The sequence below is a fragment of the Fukomys damarensis genome, unplaced genomic scaffold (genome assembly GCF_012274545.1).
Source record: "Fukomys damarensis isolate Sample0158 unplaced genomic scaffold, DMR_v1.0_HiC HiC_scaffold_1, whole genome shotgun sequence".
Taxonomy (NCBI): Eukaryota; Metazoa; Chordata; class Mammalia; order Rodentia; family Bathyergidae; genus Fukomys; species Fukomys damarensis.
In genome coordinates, this window is record NW_022900913.1 from 18140432 (window position 1) to 18165814 (window position 25383).

At 33.8% G+C, this 25383-nt stretch overlaps 1 pseudogene; it reads right to left on the reverse strand.

Annotated features, from left to right (window-relative positions):
* Positions 1 to 215: 215 nt before the first annotated feature.
* On the reverse strand, positions 216 to 17984 carry LOC104852022 (annotated as a pseudogene).
* Between the last annotated feature and the right edge of the window lie 7399 nt (positions 17985 to 25383).

Here is a 25383-nt window from a genome sequence, read left to right on the forward strand (position 1 = left end):
TGTGTTTATTGGGATGGCTTCCCATTCATCGCTACTCAGGGTACTGTTAGTGCTGCTTCCTCCTGAAGGTGCATCCTTCTGTGAGCCTTGCTTTTCCTCCCCTAGGACAGAGGACAGTGGAGCAGCCGACACACAGCACTACCGTCTGTGCATGGCTAAAGACACAAAATGTGTTTATTGGGATGGCTTCCCATTCATCGCTACTCAGCGTACTGTTAGTGCTGCTTCCTCCTGAAGGCGCATCCTTCTGTGAGCCTTGCTTTTCCTCCCCTAGGACAGAGGACAGTGGAGCAGCCGACACACAGCACTACCGTCTGTGCATGGCTAAAGACCGTGGCGATTCTATCGCATCCTAGGCACTTCATATCCATGAAATAGGAATTGGGGCTCTGCACCAGGGCTTCTTCTTCTTGTGCTTTCTCTTTTTCTCCTCTGGAGAGCGGTGAAGGAGATATCTTGCGAGAGGTATGTTCTTGTGGGGAGATCGTCACCGCCGGGAAGGCAATATTGCCAATTTAAATTTAACATTCCTGAGCCAGGCGTGGTGGCGCACGCCTGTAATCCCAGCACTCGGGAGGCTGAGGCAGGAGGATCACTGTGAGTTTGAGACCAGCCTGGACTACATAGTGAGTTGCACTTCAGTCTCAACTACATAGTGAGACCCTGTCTAAAAACCAAACAAAACAAACACTAAATTTAACATTCCTAATTGTTTTAATGAATTTGTACATATTTTCACTTTTAAATCATCTAATTACAACGAATCTAAATTTTAAATAAATAAAAAAATATATATAGGAGACAATAATAATAATAACTATAATAATAATTTGGTAACTAGTTTTCGTGTTTATGAAGTGTCCTTAATGGTAGCAATCCCTTTTTGAAGCTGCATTCTCTGTTATCTAAGCTCTGCTTCGGAAACATCTTATTAGAAACGGACAGCATGGGTTATAATCCTTTCAATAATAAATTACCAACCTTTCATCTGTTTCTGGAGGCACAAATAACAGAGAGAGATTCATCAATACAAGAGGTACTATTAAGTTTTAATGAATACAATTTTGTATAATTTGGCCAACTCACAGTAGTAATAAATATTTAGTCCAATTGAGATGGGAAAAAGTACAAATACCCTTGTATTCCTTGGCGAAGGATGAAATATAAATGTATATGAAGTGAAATTTATATCTGTAGGGTAAAAGTCTTTTTTGTAAACATACTTGTATTTATTTATAGATTGTTTACTGAATTGTCAAGGAAATCACTTGAAACTGCTTTAGTTCTGAGAAGAGCAATAGCATGCATCACATGTGCAAATATCTGCTAACCCTTTAATACAGGTTGCTTTGCATATTCATTTACTGTTATTTGTACAATTTTCTTTCAAAAAATACACCTGTGTAAAACTAACAGACTCACCATGCTTGTATATTGTGTGCCTCACTTATTTCTAAAATATCATTAAAAAATTAAAGGCAAAAAAGGGATCTAGGGCTTGTTTCCAAACTCAGACATCCTTATCTTAATGTGCTTTGGGTATTTGAGTATTTTCATCTGGTTGGCTACACTTTCTAACTCGATAAGCATTTATATTAGAATACCCCAAACACAAAAAATAATGGTACTGGTTCTTACAAAGCCAAAAAGTATAACACAAAGCCACACTTGCTTTCAAACTTGTAAGGGTAAATTGTTAAAATGAAATGGTGTGAGGACATAGTTATTAAAATGACTAAATATTTAACATATACATAAAACATATATAACATATAAATTAATATGTAAAATATTAATAACATCAATAAACCAACTTTTCAATAGGTAACCTCAATTTTATAACAGCCAAGCATAATCCTTAATTATTCTCTGTATTTACCAATTAACCAAAATGATTTTCATTTTTTGGGGGTAATTAAGCCATATTAAAAGAGGATATTAGTCATGAAAACATTTAATTCCCTGGGAACCTCTCAGGGTTGGTATTGCTAATATGTAACTTCCTGTAAAACATTTCCATTTAGTCTTTTCCAAAAGTCTATAAAATTACATATGTGCAATATGACTGTACTATTTTGATTTTAATTGAATCCATTTCCATTATATTTTAATTTATTGCTATACAAATTAGAAGAATTTTGAATTGGAGAAATAATTGCTATTTGGAATATAAAACTAACAAAGATCTATAATTATTTTATTTAGAGCATCTTTAGAATATCTTGTCAGTGATTAGTAAGTTAATGGGCACTGGCCTGGGGATTTGGCTCAGTGGTTCCGCTGCCTGCCTCACAGGCACACGGACCTGAGTTTGAAAAAGTTATTGGGCACTATTTCATTTCATTTCATTAATTACTTTGTTGTTTATTGTCACTTTTTACGTATACACTACAGTTACATTCATCATTGGGATGTTGTACCTTTACGTGACAGATCTGTGTTCTTATTTTTGCCCATACACCTGCATTTAAAAAATAACAATAAAATTTCCTCTTAACAGTAGTTTACAGTGTAATAATCATTTTATTTAAAATAAATTGATACTAAAGTGACATTTCACAGAATACAAATTTACAGATGTGATACACTATCAAATCTGAATATGATTTCAAAATTTTGAACAGTTTTATCTCATTCATTTCTTATTCATTAAGTATATCGGTACATTTTAGGTATACAATATGATGCCACTCATCACTGGGAAATTGTAACTTTTCATGATATATCTTGGTTCCTAATTTTTTTCTCCATTCTCCTGCCCTCCTTTCAACCCCTCCATACCTCCCTATTTACAAAGAGTTTGTTTCCACTTTCTCCTTTTCTCATAATTATTCCTTTCCCTTCTTTCCTTTTCTCTATGCCTTCTAGATATTGAATATGTGCAATATGCCAAATGATACTTAATTTTGGAAGGGCATTTTAATTAACTATTATAAGGTTTTAAATGCATTTGTAACTAATATTAATGGCTATTTTATAAAATTACATTTAAAATAATCAGGCTTTCTCTGTTTACTCTTAAATCAGAGTTAATAGACAAAATTTACTTTCGTTGGACATATTTCTTTCTTTTAAAATTAGATTTGGGGAGCCGGGGATTTAGCTCAGCAGCACCACCGCCTACCTCACAAGCGGAAGGTCCTGACTTTGATTCCTGGTATAAAAAAAAAAAGTTATTTTTAGGCCTACATATGTTAGTCCAGTGGTGCTGCCACCTGCCCAACAAGCGCCAGGTGTCAAGTTTGATCCCCGGTTTCAAAAAAAAAAAAAAAAAGTTTTAGAATCATCTGAGCAAATACGAATTTACTTGATTTAATTTAAAAAACTTGAAGTATATTAAGAAGTAGACTCTGAAAAAAGTCAATTAATGCAGTCAGATTTTAAAATTAATTTGCTATTATACTTGGGATAAATTAACTGCTATTTGCCTCCGTTTATTTACTTATTTAGGCAGGGTGATGATAATAAAATCTTCCTTCAAGGACTATTCAAAGATTTAAGAAAATAATAAAAACTTTGAAGAACACATGCAAAAATAAATAATAAAAATAATAAAATTTTACTCTTATTTGATAAATTAATAGTGACTATTAGACAAAAGAAAACCCCATCAAAGCATTGTCAAGAGATTATTAACCTTGTAAAATTAATGATAAGAAGGTAAATTATGTCATTTCAAATTTCACTGGCATTAATCCTACCTTAGCATATATTTTAAGATTAGATTCGGCCAATTGAATTACTTAAGATGAACAGTATGTTTCCTACTCTCTGTAATGGGCAATTATGTCTAACATATAACTCTTATCTTTATAGTGTTCATAATTCTCATGTAATAAAACTGTCTAAACTAAATTTTACTCTATATTAGAGAGAGAATTTCTTGCTTGACATATTTACTTTCAAGATAGTGTAGCTGTAAAGGTAACAAGAAAATTTTCAACATTACAAAGCTCTGTAAATTAACAATGACAAACTAATTATAGTGGTGGATTCAGTCCCCTAACGAAGGTTGTTCTGACACTCTGTAAATTGATAGTTCATAAATTCCTGTACTTTGGATTACAACTCAACAACAAAGTAAGGCGGGATGACTATTAAAACAATGTGTACTTGCTCACTTCTTTTTTTATCCATGTGCCAAACATCAACAATTTTTCAGCCGTAACTGTTCTGTAAACCAGTACTTATTGCACAGAATTTAATCTTTAGAGAAATACTTATTTATTTTTCTTTCTTTTTTAAAGCAAAACATTTAGCGGTACCTTTTAGTTATACGTAGTAATGATAGTCACCATAGGGAACGTGGACTTCGACATCACATATCTTGCTTCTCCTTCTTCCCATCCCTGCTAACTGTTCTAGCCCTGCTTATATACGAAAGCTTTGTTCCGATTTTTCCTTCTATTTTTTCTTTTGTTTTCTTGTTCCTTCTTTCCTGTCCACCTCGCCCCTCCCTTACCCCCCTTCTCATTTGAACATTTTCTTTCCATCTGGAAAATGAGTAGAGAAGGATTTCTTAAATTAACATTCTTCAGGAACTATTTTATGTAATACTTTAAGCGTCTGTTTGAAAATAAAATTCTGTTATCTTCTTCCCTCGTTCCATCTGAAATATTTAACAGAAATGGTTATTTTCCATCTACCTATTTACACATAACCCCTGAATTCCATTTCTTACATGACATAGGGAAAGATTAATATTCTAAATTGTGAAATCTCAAACTATTCTTTTCATAATACATCATGTATTCACCTGCGATTCCTTGTAATCACTCTTTCTAGCCCAAATTATTTTATCCTGAATGAATCTTTTGAAATCATTGTTCCTTCAATCTCTTGAAACGGCTATTTTTTTTTTCCTTCTGGCCAAATTCAGTAGCATTCTTCGGAGTTGTCTCTGACTCCTCTTTTATTTTAGTTTTGTTTGGTACCAGGGAATGGAACTCAGGACCTCGGTCTTGCGAGGCAGGCGGAGGCACTACTGAGCTAAATCCCTGGCCCTACATCCTCTTTTCAACTGCATCTGAGAGCAAGTGCATTAATTTTGACTTCCCTTCAAAATGAATCCAGAATCTCACTGATTTTCCTCATCTAAGTTTATCACCTGGGAAATCCTATCTCTATGCACTGAATATAATGAAAATTCTTCTATATAATAACTTGCATTCAAATTTGTATTGTTTAGCTAGCATTTAAGTCTGATATAACATTTTTAAAGATACATTATGGCAGGACAATTGTGTGCCCAGACTCTACAAGAGCTGCAAATCAGAGTAAAATATAATATTAGCTACCAACGTCTACATATCATTATGTGATTCAGATTTAATGACTTCTTTTATCCTATATTTTAATTTTTCTCTCCCATAGCATATTGTTTATTAGTTATCTGTTGCATACTAAAGTGTCTACAAATTCAATGGCTTTAAATAACTGACAGTTATTACCTCACAGTCCATTTGTCTTCCATCTAGTCAGGGAGTTTTGTTTGGACTTGTATATTGGGTTCTTTCACAAGGTAGAGCTAAGGCTACAGGCATGTTCTCATCTGAAGTCTTTTTTGAGAAAAGATCAGTTTTCAAGTGTGTTCATTTTTCTTCATGATATTCATTTTGTTGAGGCTTTTGAACCGAGAACATCAGTTTCCTAATGGTCAGAGTTCATGTTCAGTTTTTTGCCACATGTCCTCCGCTAGTTCAGCTCACAGCATAGTAGCTTGTTTATCAGACCACAAATAAAGTAAAGCACAAACATCAATGGATATAGAAAGAGAGAGGAAAAGGGAGTGGAAGTGAAGGGGGAGAGAGAGAGAGAGAGAGAGAGAGAGTTCAAATTATTGCACCTGTATCAATTTGTTCCTGACTACTTATTTGTTTGTTTATAGCTTTTATTAAAAGCATTAATGGTAGACTTCATTTCCTTCAAATACATCCTAAAAATGCTTACTATGACACAAATATTAAAGTTTAGTTTTCCTTTGCCTCATATCTGTTTTCTGTGATTGCTCTGTGAATCTTTGATATAAAATACTGGTTGGTTTTGCTTTTTACTCTATTCATTTTATATGAAGTCTATTCTCAGTTGAGTAAGAACAGATTTTATGACAGTTCCTAGATAACAGCTATGGATAAAACCTCTAGCTATTGCTTTTTTGGGCTGCACCTGAAGCTTAGAGGTTTTCCATGCACAGAATCTTGGAATATGTTAAGTCTGTTTGATTATCAGTTTTACACACAGAGGTACTTTAACATGCTTGACACAGAAAGATATATAAAAAAGCTATGATGTACAGACATTGTCACAGAAAGTGCCTTTTATTATCAGTAAAGCATATATAATTATTATAAAGTTCAATCAATTAAAGTGAGATGTGTAATGTGAGCAGGTAATTTAAAGAATTCATTCAATTTAAAAAATAATCACTCAATGCTGAATAATTACTAAGTTCTTTTCTTTCCTTGAGGATGCAGAAACAAACCAAATAACTATGTTCTAATACTTCTTGCATTCTAGGACTGAAAGCAAATAATAAAAAAGTGATTTTGAGAGATCTTTTATAATTGTAGGTAGATACTAAAGAATGAAGCTAAAAAGTGGATTAAATGTTTTTACCATGTGTATATTTATTATACTGTATTACCATAAAGCCTACATGCTCTTAGTTGGGAATGTTTTGTGTTAGCAACTCATAAAATTAAAATAGGTTTCACTGATAGTCTTCATTTTGGAATATTGAATAATATATGCTGGCAATTATTTCCTCTTTAGTTAGATCTAAATCAGTTCTTTAGAAAGTCTATTCATAGATCACACTGATTTATGAAAAAAAGTGTTCACCACTAATGTTCAGAAAAACATAGACATTATTTTAGGTATTTCATAAATATAAAGTGATCATGGTCTGTAATTTATAAACCCTTCCTCTTTTTTGATAAAATTTATTTTTGAGAAAAAATCATATTGACCATTGGAAGTTCCTTTACACTGATAATTGATGTGATTAAAGTCGGAAAATATGACTGCTATTTTCAAATTACAAAGTCTGGAAATAGCTAGAAATCTTCTAGAAGACAAAAAACAGCTCCAAACAAGTTTTAAAATCCATCAAATTTTAAAACATTTTGTTAGTTTAGTTGATTTAGGAATAGCTAATAACTCTTCTTCTGTTTTTTTGGGGGGGACTGGGTATTAAACTCCGGTCCTTGTACTTGCGAGGCAGACCACGGAACCACTGAGCTAAATCCCCGGCTAATAGCTAATAACTCTTCTAAAGTAAAAAAAAAACACTGTATGATTACTAAAATCCAAATTATTTTTCATAGTATTATTTTTAAATAATAACTTTTTATCTTTTACTCTTATTGCATTTATTGGTGTTTTTAAGTATAGAGTACAGTTACATTCATCATTGGGATCTTGTACCTTTATATGACAGGTCTTGGTTCTCATCTTTCCCATTATTATTATTATTATTATTGTTGTTGTTGTTGTTGTTGTTGTTTTTTGAGACAGGGTCTCATTATGTAGTTGAGACTGACCTGGAACTCACTATGTAGCCCAGGCTGGTCTTGAACTCACAGTGATCCTCCTGCCTCAGCCTCCAGAGTGCTGGGATTACTGGCATGCACAACCATTTCTGAGAAAGTAGAATGAAGCTTGCCAACATAAAAATAAATATGGTATTATTTCAGCTTTAATTGAGTTTATTGGTACATTTTAGGGATACAGTACAGTTACATTCATTGTTGGGATCTTGTACCCCTACATGACAAGTCTTGATTCTCATTTTTTCCCCTTACCTCTGCCCTCCCTTCACCCCCTCCTCCCCTCCCCATCTACAAACACTTTATTTCCATCTTATCATTATCTCACATTTTTTTCTTTTCCCTTATTACCCTTCCCCTATCCATCTCACCTTCCCTTTAGCTCCTTTCTTCCCATTTCTAAATGTCAGTAATCTTATGCTATACTCCTAAGTGAAATGAATAAGTCACACATGTGTAAATACCGAATAGTTTCTCTGGTGTGAATAATCTGTGAAAATTTATTCCTTTTTTAAAATTGCATATATTATTATATGAAATGGCTGTCATAATGCTAAGTTTCTGTAAAGGATTTTGAATTTAAGAACTTAAAACACTTTAGAACTAAGAACACTTTGAGTCTTTTTAACAAGAAAACAAATTAAGAGCTCTGTGAAGTAAGGAAGTCTTGGAATTTCTGGATGGGATTTAGGTTGGTGTACGTGTTTTGCATTCTCAGTTTTACTGACCTCATGCAAATTATAGAACTGCTCTACATCTGTTTTCTTACCTATTTATCAACATATTAAATATCTTTATCTTGTAGCTTATTGTTTTTCCAAGAATTAAATGCCTTAACATACATAAAACATGTCAAACATCATAAGGTATGGTGGTTAACAGTAATACAATCCAGTGCTTCATAATATTATTTTATTTAACAATGGACTGCGTGTGAGATCGTGGTGTCAGTAAGATCCGGCTGCCTAGTGATATCATAGCTATCTCAATTTTGTCCAGAACAGCAACAAAATAATAAAGCTGCTGAATTATACATTCCTTAAAACCTATCCCATTAATTAAATGATGAATGACTATATCAGTTTAATAAACATTAACTACATGTATGGAAAGTACATATACCATATTTTATAGCTTTTAAAAGTAATAATTTTTAAGGAATAGTTGATAACTAATGTCAGACTAGATGAGGTTATGGAATTATAAACATGCAAAGGCAGAGAAATATGGAACAATTTTAAATTTGCTAACATATATGTATATTCATTTATCCTCCAAAGACATAGCTAAAACACCAGATATTCAATAAGACTGTACACAATCATTTGTACCACAATTTAAACTTCACTCGGTATTCCTATGAAATATATTTAAAATTTTTCACAAATAAATGGGAAAATTTGGCAGAAAAATTACATAAATACAGATGGTAGTAAGCTATTTCAAAATACAAGAGAACATTTAATATTTAGCACAGCATATTGGTTACAGATTTGTTGTTGCAAAACTTGAATTATAATTACTGGTGTCACAAACCCATATAGCGATAACATTTCATTGTTTACAGTGAATTGAACATTCAGATGCTCTACTAATTTCAAATTTATACTTCTGTGGTTTATATACTCGGCAAAATACAGAGACCGAAAAGTATGAAACTTTGATTTTGAAATGTAGAAACCCCCTGCAATCTATTTATTCCAATAGCATTGTATTTTACAATTGCATTGAATCCATTTTGAAATTTCAATTACATAAAATTTTGAAAAGAAATTTCTTCTCCTGCAACAGTCTTTAACAGGGTAATTTTTTTTTCTGTTAATAAGCATAGAAATACTTATCTTAGAAATAAAACTCCCTAAATTACCATAATATTAAATCCTGAATGTTTTAATAATGGCTACTGGAAAATTATTGCACACAGTGAGGTTTATGAGAAACTGAAATAGGTGGTGACATTTTGGTTGAAAAATTGATGATAATCTTAGTAAGGCACAATTTTCCTACCATGACATTGTGTTGTGGTTTCCGAATGTCAGCATCATTAGAATATCAAACCTAATAAATTTGCCTTAAAAACTCAAAATCAAGCTAATGGTCTACTTCAGGGCATTAACTGGAGACATAGAGAAAAACAGATCTTTCCTGATCCATCTGAAAAAGCAGCAGTACCGACTAATTGTTCTTTTCACCATTGTCCTGAAACAAAGTTATGAAAAGGTAAATCTTATGTACCATATTTATTTGTATGTTGGCAAGCTTCATTCTACTTTCTCAACCTTTATTTCATTAAAAATTAAGGTAAAAAAAAGTGTTATAAAATGCATTACTTCTAAAAATCATGACACTGCTTAATTGCATTTATATATATATATATATATATGATTATATTTATATACAAAATTTGAAGTATCTATACTTAATTTAAAGTTTTGTCTAACACTTACTTATAAAAATTGTTTTATAAAGTCAACAAAGTACATTTTTATTTTATACTAGCAAATTGGAGATACATTCTTTTAGGCTTTTTTGTATGGTAGGTAATGCCTTTGTCCATTCTCCATTTCTAATAAAGTTTCGCTGGGTACATAGTTTTAAGATCATGTCTCATGCTGATTTTTTTGTCTTGATCCCCCAAAAGAGAAATCAAGTTGAATTTTACTATGAATCACCTGGCACAGGGTTTCAAATCTAATGCCTCTACTTAATCCTTTCTCACTCTCCAAAGGAGGAGGTATCTCCAGATAGGCTGCTTAGAGTAGAAGGAGTATTGATGTGGCCTACATAACTCTTGCCTTCTCCTGCCTTCTTCAGTGTGTCTTCTTGTTATGATAAAAAGAGACTCTAGACTGGAGCAAGCTTCTCCAGAAGGCTGTATACACTTTGAATCAGTGTCCAGTATACATCACTGTTTCTCCCATAATCAGGAGTCATAGGTCCAGAAATCAAGAGGTAGAAGTGGCAGTGTTCATCATTACCTAGTGATCCACTAGCAAAGCTTTTGCTTCCTGTTCTTAGTAGTGTAGGATCTGTGGGGCTGGATGTCTCGGTTCCAGAGGGAAGGTTTGTGGGAGGAAGCACCACAATGATTACATGAATTAGAAGCTAGGACGTCCTCATTGTCATTGTTGGGCTCTTTATAAAAAGAACAGGTAGTGGAAGCAGTTCAGCTACTATAGCATGAGTAGTTATAGAAAGGAGATTCTAACTGCCCAGAGAACTTCCTTTCTCTCAGTACTACGTTTCTCCACACACACACACACACACACACACACACACACACACACACACATATATTAAGCAGATATGTTTTCTTTCATTACAGCATAATATTGATCAACTTAAATTGGTACTTATATACTGTTAAATCTACATTATATTATTTAAATTAAGGGATATCAGGTGAAAAGTAAGTATCACCTGAAGAAAATTTGCCTTCTGCTTCTTGTAAGGAATTTGTAGACGGTTTCTATTTTTAGGCAGGATAGCTTTATCATATTAGGCACAATCATGAACTTGCAATTGTATTTGGAGATTAAGTACAGTTTAAAGAGATGTAGCTGATTGTCAAATGACAGGGGATAGATTGTGATCATTAATCGTGAGGTGTCAACTTGACTTGAGGAAGAATCACCCAACAGGATGAGTAAGTTCTGGGTGTGTCTGCCCATAATTAATAGGTAGGCCACAAACTGAGAGAGGTAAGACTCACTACATTTGGGAGCGCCAGGATTTGCTATTGCTTTGAGACTTTGCTTTTCAGTCAGGCTTCCAGCACAGAATGTTCAACTTTCCAATGCAGACTCTTCATTTTCTGGTAGAGACTCATATTGGTAGCTCTGCAGTGAATTGTATACCTAAAATGTATCAGTTAAAAAAAAAAAAGCAGTGATCAGGGAGCAAAATTTCAATAGCAGATGCTCACATGTTACCTCATAGAATTCCTCAGATAATTACTAGGGCTTTCATTTCTCTTCTGATGGACTTCCTGAAATTGATATGTTCCTGAGCACACAAAGACTCAAATTGGAAGACAGAAGGCAATTATTAACGGAAGAGAATCATAGTAACGTTCACCAGGAAATACATATCTTTTTATCTTGGCAATGAGCATGCATTTTGTAAGTATATAGTTGAGAAAAAGATATTTTTATTTAAAGCAGCACACTTATTTTTCTAGAAGTTTGTGGGAGGAACTTTTGGCAAAAAGATCAATAATTAATGAATGCAAGGAGTAAGGAGTTTAAAAAAATAAGAACCAAGTTGTACCATGTAAAGGTACACATTCCCATTGATGATTATCATCATATGGTATACCTAAAATGTACCAACAAAGTTAATGAATAAAAAAAAATCCTACATTCAGGCACAACAGACCATATGATATAGAAAAATGAAAATCAACATTTATTTGAACACAAAACTTAAAATGGTTTAAAAAGAAAGGTTAATTTTATTGACAATGATACATTTTAATATGCAGCTCCCTGTGTGTGGTCTATTCTCTTGTCTTCATATATTTGCATAAAATGAACTTTTTCTCTGCCTTCATGGACCTTCCTTGACCCAAGTTCTATGAATCTATTTTCACTCATCCTTCATAACTTAGCTCAAGGCTCATTATCCTACTTAAACAATTTCCTTAGAAATAATTGCACATTTACTCCTCATAAAAACTCTTGGGATTCACAACCATATACTCTCTGAATAGAGAAATAGAAATGGTTCTAAATTACAAATAAAAATGCATGCAGTGAGCACAGCATAAAGCCTGAAGTCATGAAGACAGACTTCCCTGGCTATCAGTTCTTTGAAATATCACTAGTAAATATCACTCATTCTGAGGAAGGTTGAGATATTCTCAAGTGAATGTTAGCATCTTGCAGGCTTCCCAGGAGGCTGATGTGACTTTGTGTGTTTGAAAATGTAATACCTCTGCTGATCTATGGAATTTATGTGGAAGGAAAAAATGTAAGCACAGTATGGTGTCAGGAGTAAAAAAAAACAAGCTATTGATTTATCTTCACATTTAAAAGAAACAAGCATAAAAGAATATTTGTGCAGAACTAAATTATCTCATCTAATTGATAGTATGGTAAAATTTCCAAAAATCTATAAGTCCTTGAACACTAGAGAAACAAACACTGCGTATGCTCACATAGACTTGAAGAATGCAGTATATATAATGTGCAACATGAACCCTGAGAGTAAGATTAATTAGAGAGTGTGAGAGAAGTTCAATCCTGGCTGGGCCAGGTGCGCCTCACTCCTGTCTCTTGAGCTTAGACAACTAAGTCCGTAGATGCTGGGTCTAACAGGCTACACCACCACTCCCAGTCCGTGCCTTGCCAGAGAAAAATCACTCCACCGTGCTTCCAATAAGATATCGCCAAATGTTAAATGCTCCTCCCATGCTCCGCCCCCATGCTGTCCCTATATAATCCTGTTCATTTCTGAATAAAGTGGAAATGTTCCAGAAACCTCCCCTGAGGTTGCCTAGTGATTCCACACCTTACCCTCCTAGTCTGAGCTTCCGAACCGAACTCTGTAGACCAAACAGTGGATGACTACAAGAGAGAGTTCAAATCCAAAGAATGAAATATTTCTTCTCTGGAAAAGTGTTTAGGAAGCATAATTTTACAATATGAAATAGAGAGAATTTTTTTACACAATAAAGAGTTACAACACTGATATTTTAAAAGGAAGAGTGAAAAAATGATGTGTAAGGCAAATTTTACAGAAAAGCACACCTTGATGCCTGAGCACCAGGATGAAACAATGAAGAAGTTGTCATGTGACATTAGGTGTTTATCTGTGTTGGCATCATTAGCTAATAGATTAGGATTCCCCAAAGAAACCAAAGAAGCCTATAATATATACAATATACTAGATGTTTTATATATATATAAAACTAGATGTTTACCACTGTACCCACAAGATCTCATCATTTTCTGATCAGAAGGTAGTCAGTAACTATTTACTGAATTGACCCACTGCCAATTTATAGCTAACTCCATCCTCCTCATTCTCATGTTTATTCAGCATATATCCCAAGTAGCAACAGCATGTGTTGAAATTGCTAAGACATTTACAAATGCCAGGCACTTCAGCAGGTTTGGGGATTAAACTTAATGATGTCAAGGAAACGTCCGGGGAGGCTAGTGTGTGTGTGTGTCAGTCTCCTTCATTAGATCATAAGTCCCTGTATCGAAGGAGTTGTATTTTGTTCACTTCTCTGTGCTTTGCGGCACCTTAGCATAGTATCTTGCATTTAATAAGTCCATGATACATGTTGAGGTGCACTGAGTTATTCCATCTTTCCAAAACCAGCTCAGATGTCACTCCTCAAACAAGACTTCCTCAAATTTTCCCTGTGGAATTGATTATTCCCCATATCATGTAAGGACTGACTCTGACTGCAGAGAGGACTTATCTGTCTTTTAAATATGAACATTTCTCACCCACCTATACAAAGAAGTAAACAAACGTGAGCCCATGACTGTACTGAACAAACTCTGGATCTTTTTCCTGAGACACACATAAACTGTACATCCATCGCTTCAGGATATAAATTTGGAGCACTTTGCAATAATTAACAAATAAAAACAAAAGCGAGTCTCTGTCAACAAAGAAAGACAGAGAAATATTTTCTGATTTCCTTTTTCTTCTGTTTATTTATGTTATGGCTTTCTTTCTGATCACCATATAGAAAAAAAGAAACACACTTATTTAGTCTGTAACTTGCAACCAGCAAAATATGGGCTACCTTGTCTTTTAATAATAAAAAGAGAGATCTGAGCTCTCTTTCAATCTGCCACTAGAGCCAGCCTACACAGTAGAATAAATGAAACACACTTATTTAGTCTGTAACTTGCAACCAGCAAAATATGGGCTACCTTGTTCTTTTAATAATAAAAAGAGAGATCTGAGCTCTCTTTCAATCTGCCACTAGAGCCAGCCTACACAAGTGTGAGAACTAAATGTCTATTGTCTCAGGCACACAGTGCCTATATTTTGTTAAAACAGTTTGAGCTGGCTAAAATAATACCATTAAGATTTCTAGCCATATTTCCAATAGTCACCACATACCAGTATGTAGTGTATCCTTGGTTTGCAGAGACACACACTGTGTGCTGATAGGTAATACTAGAAATGAAGGGAAAAATTACATCTGCTCAAAAGATAGCCTCCCAGCAGCGCTTGATGGGTATGGGGGTTACTGATTATTTTCAGTCTCCATTCTCCCAACCATAATGCATTAAAAGTATGTGCTCTGTGTCATTTCCTAGTGCAGTCCTGCAGGATTACTTCATGGTAGGTGGCTATATAATGTATATCTCTAGTGTGTGTTTTTCCTACAACACTGCTGCCCTCAACTGCTAGCGTGTATCGGTCTTAAAAAATAAACTGTCTTATATTTTGCTCTTAAGATATCGATCAAAATATAACAACTAAACTTACAGAAACAACTCAACACAGTCTCTTGAAACGCTCATCAGCTCACCCTCAACACTCCCGTGCAGTTAAATACTGATTTTACTTTCACTGATTTTATGAATTTGTCTATCTCATCCAAATTCAGTGAGATTTTACTTTATCGGTGTTCCAAAATTATTAATGTTTAAAATACTGGAGTTCAAGCCTGCAAATGAAAATGTATTAAGACAAAGTCATAAAGATCTCCTCTTGGTAGATCATAAAAACATTACAAAAATAAAAAAGTTATTACAAAAAGGAAGTGTGCCATTGGCACCATAAGAAGCATAGAGTTGAGAAGATGTTTTTTATTTGTAAATTCAGTGTGCATTTACTTCTCCGCACTTGTTGCTGTCACTTTCATCTCATTAGTCATTTTCGTCAAGTGTTACCAACTGTTGAATCACACCTACAGGACACCAGGTGCTTGGCACAGGTACCAAATGCAGAGTTGTCAGACAAAAATGAGGAGACAAGAAGAACGCTGTTTCTGATGCCCAAACAGAAATGTGGTTTTCCTCCCTTCTTAGAATGATTACCAGGGGCCTAACATTCCTAATTTCACTGATTCGATGCCCTGTATACTTTTATCTTAACCTTTGGAAAATTTTCTCACTTAACCACTAAATGTCCATACCACCAAAGGATGTGTGGTTGGAATTTACTAGGAAAAAAAGACATGTAGATAAGCTCTGGACAATTGAATGGAGACCAGTCCGCACCTTTCCAAACATACAGACTGATTTGACCATTTGTAGCCTCCTTGTTGAGATCACATTATTTTGAGCTTGATTCTTGCCATTCATTTGGTTCACTATGCAACAGCTATGCTAATATATTCATGAGTGAAATAAGACAGAATAGTTCATTATAAGCAAGCAACTTCCTTATACACTGATAAGCAGCAAGAGCAGACAGACAGACAGAAGCTTAGGAGGCAGGACAAGCTCATCTGCCATAGTTTAGCAAGCATCTCAGGGAGAATGGAGTTGCATTCCAAGGTGATACATTTCATGCAGCAATTGAAGGAATCTGAAAACACCCTGGGTATTACATGAGTGTAATCGGTTGTATATAGGAAGTATCAAGATTGAAACAATATCTGCTGTCAAGAGCAGAGTATTTAAGGAATTGTGGAGTGATATATGATTCACAGTGATATAGAGAACTTCTGCCCAAATTTTCTTTTACACCTAAAATGTTTAGAAGCTAAATTTATTTTGATTTTCTTTTTGAAAGCAGTAAGTGTGCAGTTCACACAGAACTAGTCAGAATGGTTACTTTAATTAAAGTTCCTGTATCAAATTTTGTCGGGAGAGGTGCTTTTTGTCTTCCAGGTATAAAAAGTTCTCTGTCAGTGTCTTCTATAGTTTTCAGAGTCTCTTGGTGTTCTCCAACAGGTTCATAACAGCGAGCACCGAAGCCGGCCAAGCCTTGTGATCCCACACATTTCCCAATGCCTGGTACTTTGGGCACAGCTCCAAACCTGACCAGATCAAATTTGAGTGGATCTGAGAGTTGTACTCTATCATAAGTCTTAGTACATTGCCCACTGCGATATATTTGCTAACATTTCTATACTTTTCACGTGGTATTCCCATTCGTATACTTTCCTTTTGCAAAAATCCATAGAAATGGAATCATACAAGATGTAATATTTTGTGTCTGCCTTCTTTTTGTATAATTCTCTTTTTAAGTGTTATCCTGTTTTTGGGTGTACCTGGATTTCATCATTTTGCATTGCTGGTTGGTATTCCATTCCAAAGATATGTCCCAATTTGGTTGCTGACATAGCCAATGAAAATATTGGTAACAATGAATAATATAGCAGTATCATGAACAAACAGTCACATAACAAATTTGAGGTGAACTCAGGTAGACTTTCAGGAGTGACATTGCTAGTTACTCTTTTAGGTATGTGTAAAACTACATAAGAAAATGCCAAATTTAAAGTGATTTATACTCTTCACAGTCAATTATTTCAGGGCACGAGTAAAACAGCAAGGATATACAATTATTTAATTTGCTGTTATTTAAAACAATTTTGTTAAGTATTTGTATTACACCATTCCCCTGCCATGGCCTAAATTCACATTTAGTTTCTATACTATTTGATCTTGTGATTTTTTTTTTTTAAATATGGGTTTATTTCTCCTGGGTTCTGAATCTGTGCAATACTTGTGTGTTTCTTAGAAACACTTCTATTCAGATTGATCATAATTATGTGAATATTCAAAAAAGGTCACAATTAAACTAATACTCATTAAAAATAGAAAAGGGGAAGGGGAAGTTGTAAGGGGTGGGGAAAGTAAAGAAGGGAGTGGAATTCATATGAGAAAATGAAAAAATGGAAACAAAATCTTTGTAAATAGGAATTGTGTAGAGGGGTTGAAGGGAAGGCAGGGGAATGGGGAAAAATATGAACCAAAACATATCATGTAAAGGTACAAATGTCTAATAATGAACGTCATTATATTGTATACCTAAAATGTACCAATAAAATCAATAAAGAAATAGTTGTAAGATAAATCTTAGCAGTCAATTTAGACATCTACCAAATGTTCGCCCAACTAAAAGGTCATACACAGCAAGTAGCATTTAATTCCAGCAAGCAAAGTCACTAAGGCTGTTCATGGTGTCTTCCCAATGGAGAAATAAAGTATTTCTGCCTTGTGTAGAGCTTATACTTAGAAATAATTAATAAGACTAAAAACATCAAATTTGTTTGTGGAAATGACATAGAATGAGAATATAATTCCTTCACCTAGTTTGGAGGAATATGTTTTTATTTAAACTCAATTCATGAAAACTGGAAGCTTTCACAGTAAAGTCCTTGTTACCATTTCCGCCACACTCAGCTCCTCCCCGTTTGCCCCATCATGGTGTCGCCCTCCTGCCTGGGTCCTTGGCCATAGAATCTCACCTGGTCTCGACTCTTTCCTTGATAGCAGCATGGCCCATGTCTTCACACCGTGGCTCTGCTCAAAAGGGCCCTTCATAACAATTTCATACACGAACACACATTTTTACTAAAATGTCCCACTTGTTTGTACTCTTTAACTTCAATCCTACGCACTTCTTTTATCCCAGCGAATCTATCTCAGAGATTGATTTGTATTTTTATTTATGAGGTTGTAATTTTACTTGTACATGTTTGTTATACATATTTCCCTTCAGCTTGGGCAATGCATACATATACAGTGGAGGACTGATACTTATACTCATTGCATTTTGATGTTTACTTCCTCTGCTCCAAAAGTGCCCCTTTCCCCTACTTTACCTGTCCCCTTACAATCTCTACAGAATCTTCCTTATTGTTTCTAACATATATCTTCTATTTTACTCTTTATTTATATTTTTAATCTCTCATCATAGAGAAATCATGCAACATTTAATGCTCTGTATCTCACTTATATCATGTAATATTACAGTCTTAAGAGCCCTCATTTTTTCCTACAAATCCCTCAAATTTATCTTTCTCGGAAGCTGAGTATTATTCTATTGTGTATAAATAGTACATTTGCTTTATCCATTCATCATTGATGGTTATATAGACTGCTCACAATATTTAGCTTTTGTGAGTTGTGGTCACTTAAAAAAAAAAGTATGCATGTATCACTCTGATAAGATGACTTTAGTTCTTTCAGGGAGATACACAAAAGTGAGGCATCTTTCTCTCTAGTCCAGGATGGCTTTGAACTCACTATGTAGACCGTACAGTCCTTAAGCTTATGTTCTGCCTCCAGAATGCTGGCATTATAGTACCAGAATGCCAGTTATTAATAGTTTTAGCTCCAGAATTCTGGCATATGTACCATATTAAACTAGTTTAGATTTTACTTGACTATCTTCAACTACAATGCAAGTTTCTGATTACATACTCCATTATGATATATTCTTAGGAGACACATTTTTGAATTGATGGATAAGTAATAGGATGTGTACCTAATCTATTTTAGTAATTCTATTTTAGTAAATAATGCTTAGGTATATACAAGTCAGATTTAAAAAAAAACAATCTGATCATTCCATAATTAAAATTATATTTTTCTCCTACAGTATATTCTTGGTTCAAAAGATTCATTGAAGGACTTTCACTAATATTTTAATTAAAGATATATTTGTTAATTGTTTTTCCTTTTGTGTTTTTTTTTTTTTTTTTTTTTTTTTTTTTTTTTTTTTGTGTTTGTCAAAAAAAAATATGGGGATTGAACTCAAAACCTTGTGCTTGCGAGGCAGACCCAGTACTACTAAGCTAAATCCTCGGCCCATGTTTGTTAATACCGAATGCCTATACTCCAGTAATTCCTGTGAGATGTGGTATTGAACAGACTAGTCAGTTTATCCAAATGATTGCACAATCATATCGTTACAAATTATGGAAAACCCTAACATTAATCCGAGAAATATTGACATTACCGTGAAAAAGCAATTGAAGATGTACCCTTATTACTATTTTAAGGGGAAATATATGAGAGCAATGATTTTTTTTGTCACATGAGGGGTAAAATACATTAAACAAAGGGAAAAATGTAGATAAAGGGAATTGTGCCAGTGCTGCGGACAGGAGCTGAGTCCGAGATCGGGGCGTCTTCCGGGGACAACATCAAGGCCCAGAAACTGAGTACAGTGAGGAGAGGATACAGCACATCATGCAGAGGTCAGAGGTGGAGGTCTTTGTGGACCAAAAGAGAAATAGTCTCATCCCACTATCCCCGAGGAGATGACATTGTTTTGAAAAGAAGATATTTCTGCCTGAGTATAGAGGCCATATTAAGGTTAGATGAGAGGACTGTGGCTCTGTACCAGAGCGGTGATTGAGCATGAAGAAATGACAATATTAGAAATATAGCTGGTGAAAAAATTCATTTTTGACATGACTTTTTCAATTTGACAATTTGATTTATCAGAGTTAACTACTCATTACGGGAAAATATCAAATAACATTGAAATCATTTTTACTTTGTCAAAAAGTGCATAAATGGAAAAAATAATATATATTTTTAAAACACACCACACATCCGCCATCTAGTTTCAACAATTTTTAGCTCATAGTCAATCTTATTTTTATACCTGCAGTGACAACACTCGTCCTACAAAGGAATTAATGTGAAGGAAATCTCAGAAAATGTATTCAGTCTGTGTATTTTTAGTATAAAAATGCAATTTTTTTAGAAATTTGACATCTTGTGATTGGAAATAAAACATATACAAGGATCTTGTTGTTTTTGCAGAGAAATATGTGCGTGACTTGTTTATTCTTCTACAAAAGAAATGTACTTTCCTGAATTTTGAGAAAAAAATAATTCACTTCTAAATGGAGTATGATAATATCCTTTTCTTTTCTTGATTTTAAATACATTTAAACTTATTTAATATTGAAGGAAATATAATTCATTAGATTTTTTTAGAAGTTTATTGAATTGCATTTTTTATAATATGAAAAACATTTTTTCTTTGAAGGCTATCCAAATTTACACTTGCACATTTTCAAAAAAATTGATCAGACTATAAATTGTTTTCTCTTTTTCAACACAGGTATACACATACCAGTATGTGTATTATTAAACTAGAATGTTACATCTCCACTCCATGACAAAAAGATCACATTATTGTAAATGTTACAAAAATACCATACACAAATATTGAGTGAATGAAAATCATTTTGAAAATATACAAGAAAATAAAACATAAAATTGCTAGTGTTAACTTCTAATATCTATGGAAGTTATTAATAATTTAATCTCAAAGAGTACAGTTGTCTGATAATTCACACTGAGCATAAAAAATGAATATTGTCACAGTAATCTGAAATTCTATGAAGCAATTGACAAAAAAAAGTGAATCAGGGAGGCAAAAACAGTGGCATCTTAAAATAATTTATTTTTAATTCTTTTGCTTTAAGTATCATTTATTAATTTTTAAAATTCAGTAACCCTACTTCAACCAAACCATCTATTTTATGGCCCATGCACTCCTTCCTTTGATTTTATATTTACTGAAAAAAATACAGGGGCTGATATTTTCTGTCACTTATTATCTTTACCTGCCCATAAATTCTGGTTTCATCTACAGTGGCACACATACCCCTACTGTATTCATTTTGAGCATATTCAAATTTAGTTGTCATTTCAGTATTTTTCCTTCCATGTAAACTTGAACACCATTATAGAACATACCTAATTACTTTGTGAAATTTGCAGCCACCATATTTGTGGCTCTCTGATAGCATCCACAGCAATTATAATATCCTTATGAATTAAATTTTTCTAAGTTCCAAAAAAGCAAATTTAGAAATAACCCTGAAATAAAATAATGTATGTGTTGCGCGAAACACTTTCGTTTAGGATATCTACTTTTCCTGATCAACCACTGGGTGGAAATATAGTTCAATTATATTGACATACCCTTTTACTATCTCATTTGTGATGTAGAATTCTGTGTCAACTTGTGCTTTTCTAGAAAGACTGCCTTTCCTTTGGTTTGACAATCAGAATTCAAAGTCTGCCTACTGACTAAAGAATATGTGGCAGCTTGTAATGAAACCTAGGTCTATCAGTCCTCAAATTAAAACAGAAAAGGAAAACTATAAAATACCTCTTGGAAAGATATTTTTTCCTCCATTTGAAAAATTTAAAAAATTAAAATTCACAGGGCTGGGGATTTAGCTCAGCAGTTCAGTGGCCTGCCTTGCAAGCGCAAGGACTCGAGTTCAATCCCCAGTACCAAAATAAATAAATAAATAAACAAATAAATAAATAATAAAATAAAAAATTAAAATTCACATAAAAACATGCTCTCCTTTACCTAACTTTAGAGAGGCTTCTCTAAGAAATTTTCTTGACTAGGCCTTAGTATTACCCACATCCTTGCCTCCTTGTTGGACTCAGTATAAACCAGTTATACCAAAAAAATCCTGAGGAATGGTGTGGTAGTCCGGCCATCACAGCACGAACGTACCTGAGTTGGGGAGTGAGGATTGAGAAAGGTCAGCACACTCAATAGTGTGGAGATAAGAGGTCCCATTTATTACACAGAAACAGCTCCTTTTAAAGGCAGGCCAACAGGAAGCACCAAGCAACTATTAGGGAGGAGATCAGATCTTTGGCTATCCGGAGTTCCTCCCATCACAAGGTCAAATTTAACAAAGTCCTTGAGCCGGGCAAGGTGGTGCACACCCGTAATCCCATAAAACCAGTCTGGATTACAGTGAGCTCCAGGTCAAAACCCAGCCTGAATTACACAATGAGCTCCAGGTCAATCTCATCTGCATAGCTGAGACCCTTATCTCAGAAAAGCCAAATAGAGTCATAGATTGTGTCAATGCCTCAATGGTAGCAGAAGTTACTTTTCCAATGTCAAATGCCAGCGGGCTCCCACAGAATGGCTAAGTATTCTAAATATCTGATGCAATTCCTTGCCTCTCACCTTTGGACCTGATTATTATGTCCTGCTTTCAACAAAAATCCCTGTAAGTAGAGTAACACAGATCCCTTGAACTTTGATGTCTTCTTAGAAATATTCCTTTTACCAGTTCCCATAGGCTACTTCACCTTAATAAATCATCTGTGTCCTGATTGTATTCACTGTGGAGTGCAATCTCTCTTCCCTATTGTGATATTTGTGAAATCTATGACCATAGTCCTGAATAAAAGCCTCCTCATAATCTCAGAATTATCAGTAACTATCATAATATTTTTTTTCTTTAACAAGGGGGACTTAATTTACAACCTATATGCATAATGCATTCATATATAAATTCCATGACTATTTTTGGTATTATTTAAGTATAACTGAATTGTTGTTATGTTGCTCCTGCATTACTGGACAACATATCTATCAGCAAAAAAAATTTTGATGCATGAGAAAAGATATTTAAAAAGATAAATATTTTCCTGCCTATGAAGTCCTGGACATTATGGTGAGGACTGAGGAAATGATTTAGTGACCTGATTACTGCACAAGAGTGCCTCACTTGCATAATGATCACATAATAACATCTTCACAAAATTAGAAAAAATTATTATTCCCATTCTAATGGCTTAAAGCCATCTAAGTCTTAAATATATTGGTCTGGGACTCTCTGTGGTAACAGTCCATAGTACACATGTCTGTATTGGCTTAAAAGTTCATGGGTCTTAATTTGCTTAATGCCTAAAGAAAGGAAATTACTCAACTATGGCAAAATCCTGCTGTTTCTCTGTCTTCTGAATTTTTAATCACAAACTCATTTTCTGTCTCTTAAAAGTTTCTTTGACTACAGAATATGAATTTAGTCAAGTCTATTATGAAGAAAATGTCACATATAAATTATTTCTTGTGGCAAATGACATTGGCTGGAATCAGTTTTCTTGAACATGGAAAAAAAAGGGGGGGTAATACTGACCTACAAGAATTTTAAGAAGTAAATGAAGCCAAGCCTAGTACTTCTTTATTGTTCCAAATGATCTGCTATGTGCAGCAGGAAGATTCCTTGAACCTTGGGATTTGAGTCAGCCTGGGCAGGATAGCAGAGCTTTGTCACACCAGACAAAGAAACAGAACTGAAGTGACAAAATCCTCATGAAAAGACATGGACAAGTGGCATTATAGAGAACAATTGAATCACAAATAGTAATTTCCTTTTAGTGGCATGAAAATTCTTTAAGTTAATGAACATTTTATCAGTATTGTGCTTGAGAAACATGCAGTCTATAGTAGAAAGTGGTAAGACTGAAGATCAGAATAATTCAAGAGACCAGAAAAAAATATTCTGAATGCTTACTATATCCCAGGCATGTGCTATGATGTTCTGGTTCTAACTTCCTTTATGACCATGGACAAATAATCTAATAGAGCCTAAATGAGGCATATTTATACTAAAATGAACAAATAAAAAACAATTTTCATTTCTAGGGTGTCATCCATAGAACAGTAAATGAACACAGTGTTGATATAGATTATTGGGGTAAAATGAAACAAAGTTTTACATAGTTAAGCAATTTTGGAATGATAAATTTAATTAGATTAAGGGTTTTTTTTTTTAATGTTTGAACTTGAAGATAAAGAGATTTGTTTTGGTTACTGGCTCTCCACTAATAGCTGGATTAACTTGTCTAACTTTTTAGCTTTTTAAATTCCTCCTTTGACCTTAAAACAGGGAAGAAGGAACTATAGAAATGGATTGGCCATAAAGGAATTGATGACCTGAAGTCCCTGAACTGCATAGAAAATCTAGAGTGTGATATCTTTTCAGTATTTATTAACATTATGATGGTTAGCATTTAAGAGAGATTTATTTTTCTTCATCTTTTCCAGGAATGATCAGACAGCTTTCTAAGAGGGGGAAGAAGAGTACCTTCCTAAGAACAAATGATATTCCCTCTCCTTAAAATATATCTATAGGTAGTAGTTGAGCAAAAGAAATAATCTAAACACCATAAGAATATTCTTACCAGTCCTTCCAAAAGATTAGCCAAGTAGGAACTCATTTTCCTAATGGCACATAGGAGGATAGTAGTTTACTAGGCCTAAATTAGTAATTAAAACCAATAGTTTCCCATACCCAGTTGGGATATATTTTGCCCTGCACAACTTAATGCATAGATAAAATGCTTTATTATTTAGCACAGTGTTTTTTATAAATTAGAACAAATATATTTGTAATCAAAACTGAAATATAAATACAAATTTATGATCGATTTTATATGTCATAAACTATCAGAGTCAACAATCCCAAAAATGTTTCTAAACATACTTAAGCAAAACACATCAATAGAATATTCACTTGCCTCTGAAAGTGACTACATTGAAAGAAAATTTATTTAAATATAAAAATGTAACCATAAGCCAACATTTTAACACATCAAATTGTATGAATTATCTTTTTACACTAATTTTAAAGACAAGTCTACAATTATATTTGATCACTTGCATTTGTTTCATTTAATTTTGAAATTTTTTTCTTTTGCTATGGCAGAAAAATTCTTAATATATTTTCTACTATTTTGACTTTTGAAAGGACAATGGTAAACATACTCAAATGCTAAGACATATTTTCAACAATCGAATCATCACTAGAATAAACGTCCAGACACACAGCTGCCTTGCTTGAAAAGAAAACAATTCTGAAAACAGTAATATATTTCTTTTAAAATAGATTACATTTAATTTTTATATAATTACTTATGGAAAGCAGCATGAAAATGATAAGTTATACGGGGCTCAAATTTAAGTGACTTTGTAAAGCTTATTAAAGCCTTCTTAATAAGTTCTAATTTTTTTCAAATGAGAATGATGGCATCTAATTCATAAAGTTGTTTTCTATAAAAATAATTAAATAGCTAGTAAGGGGGACATTTCTACATGAGCAAATTTGTTG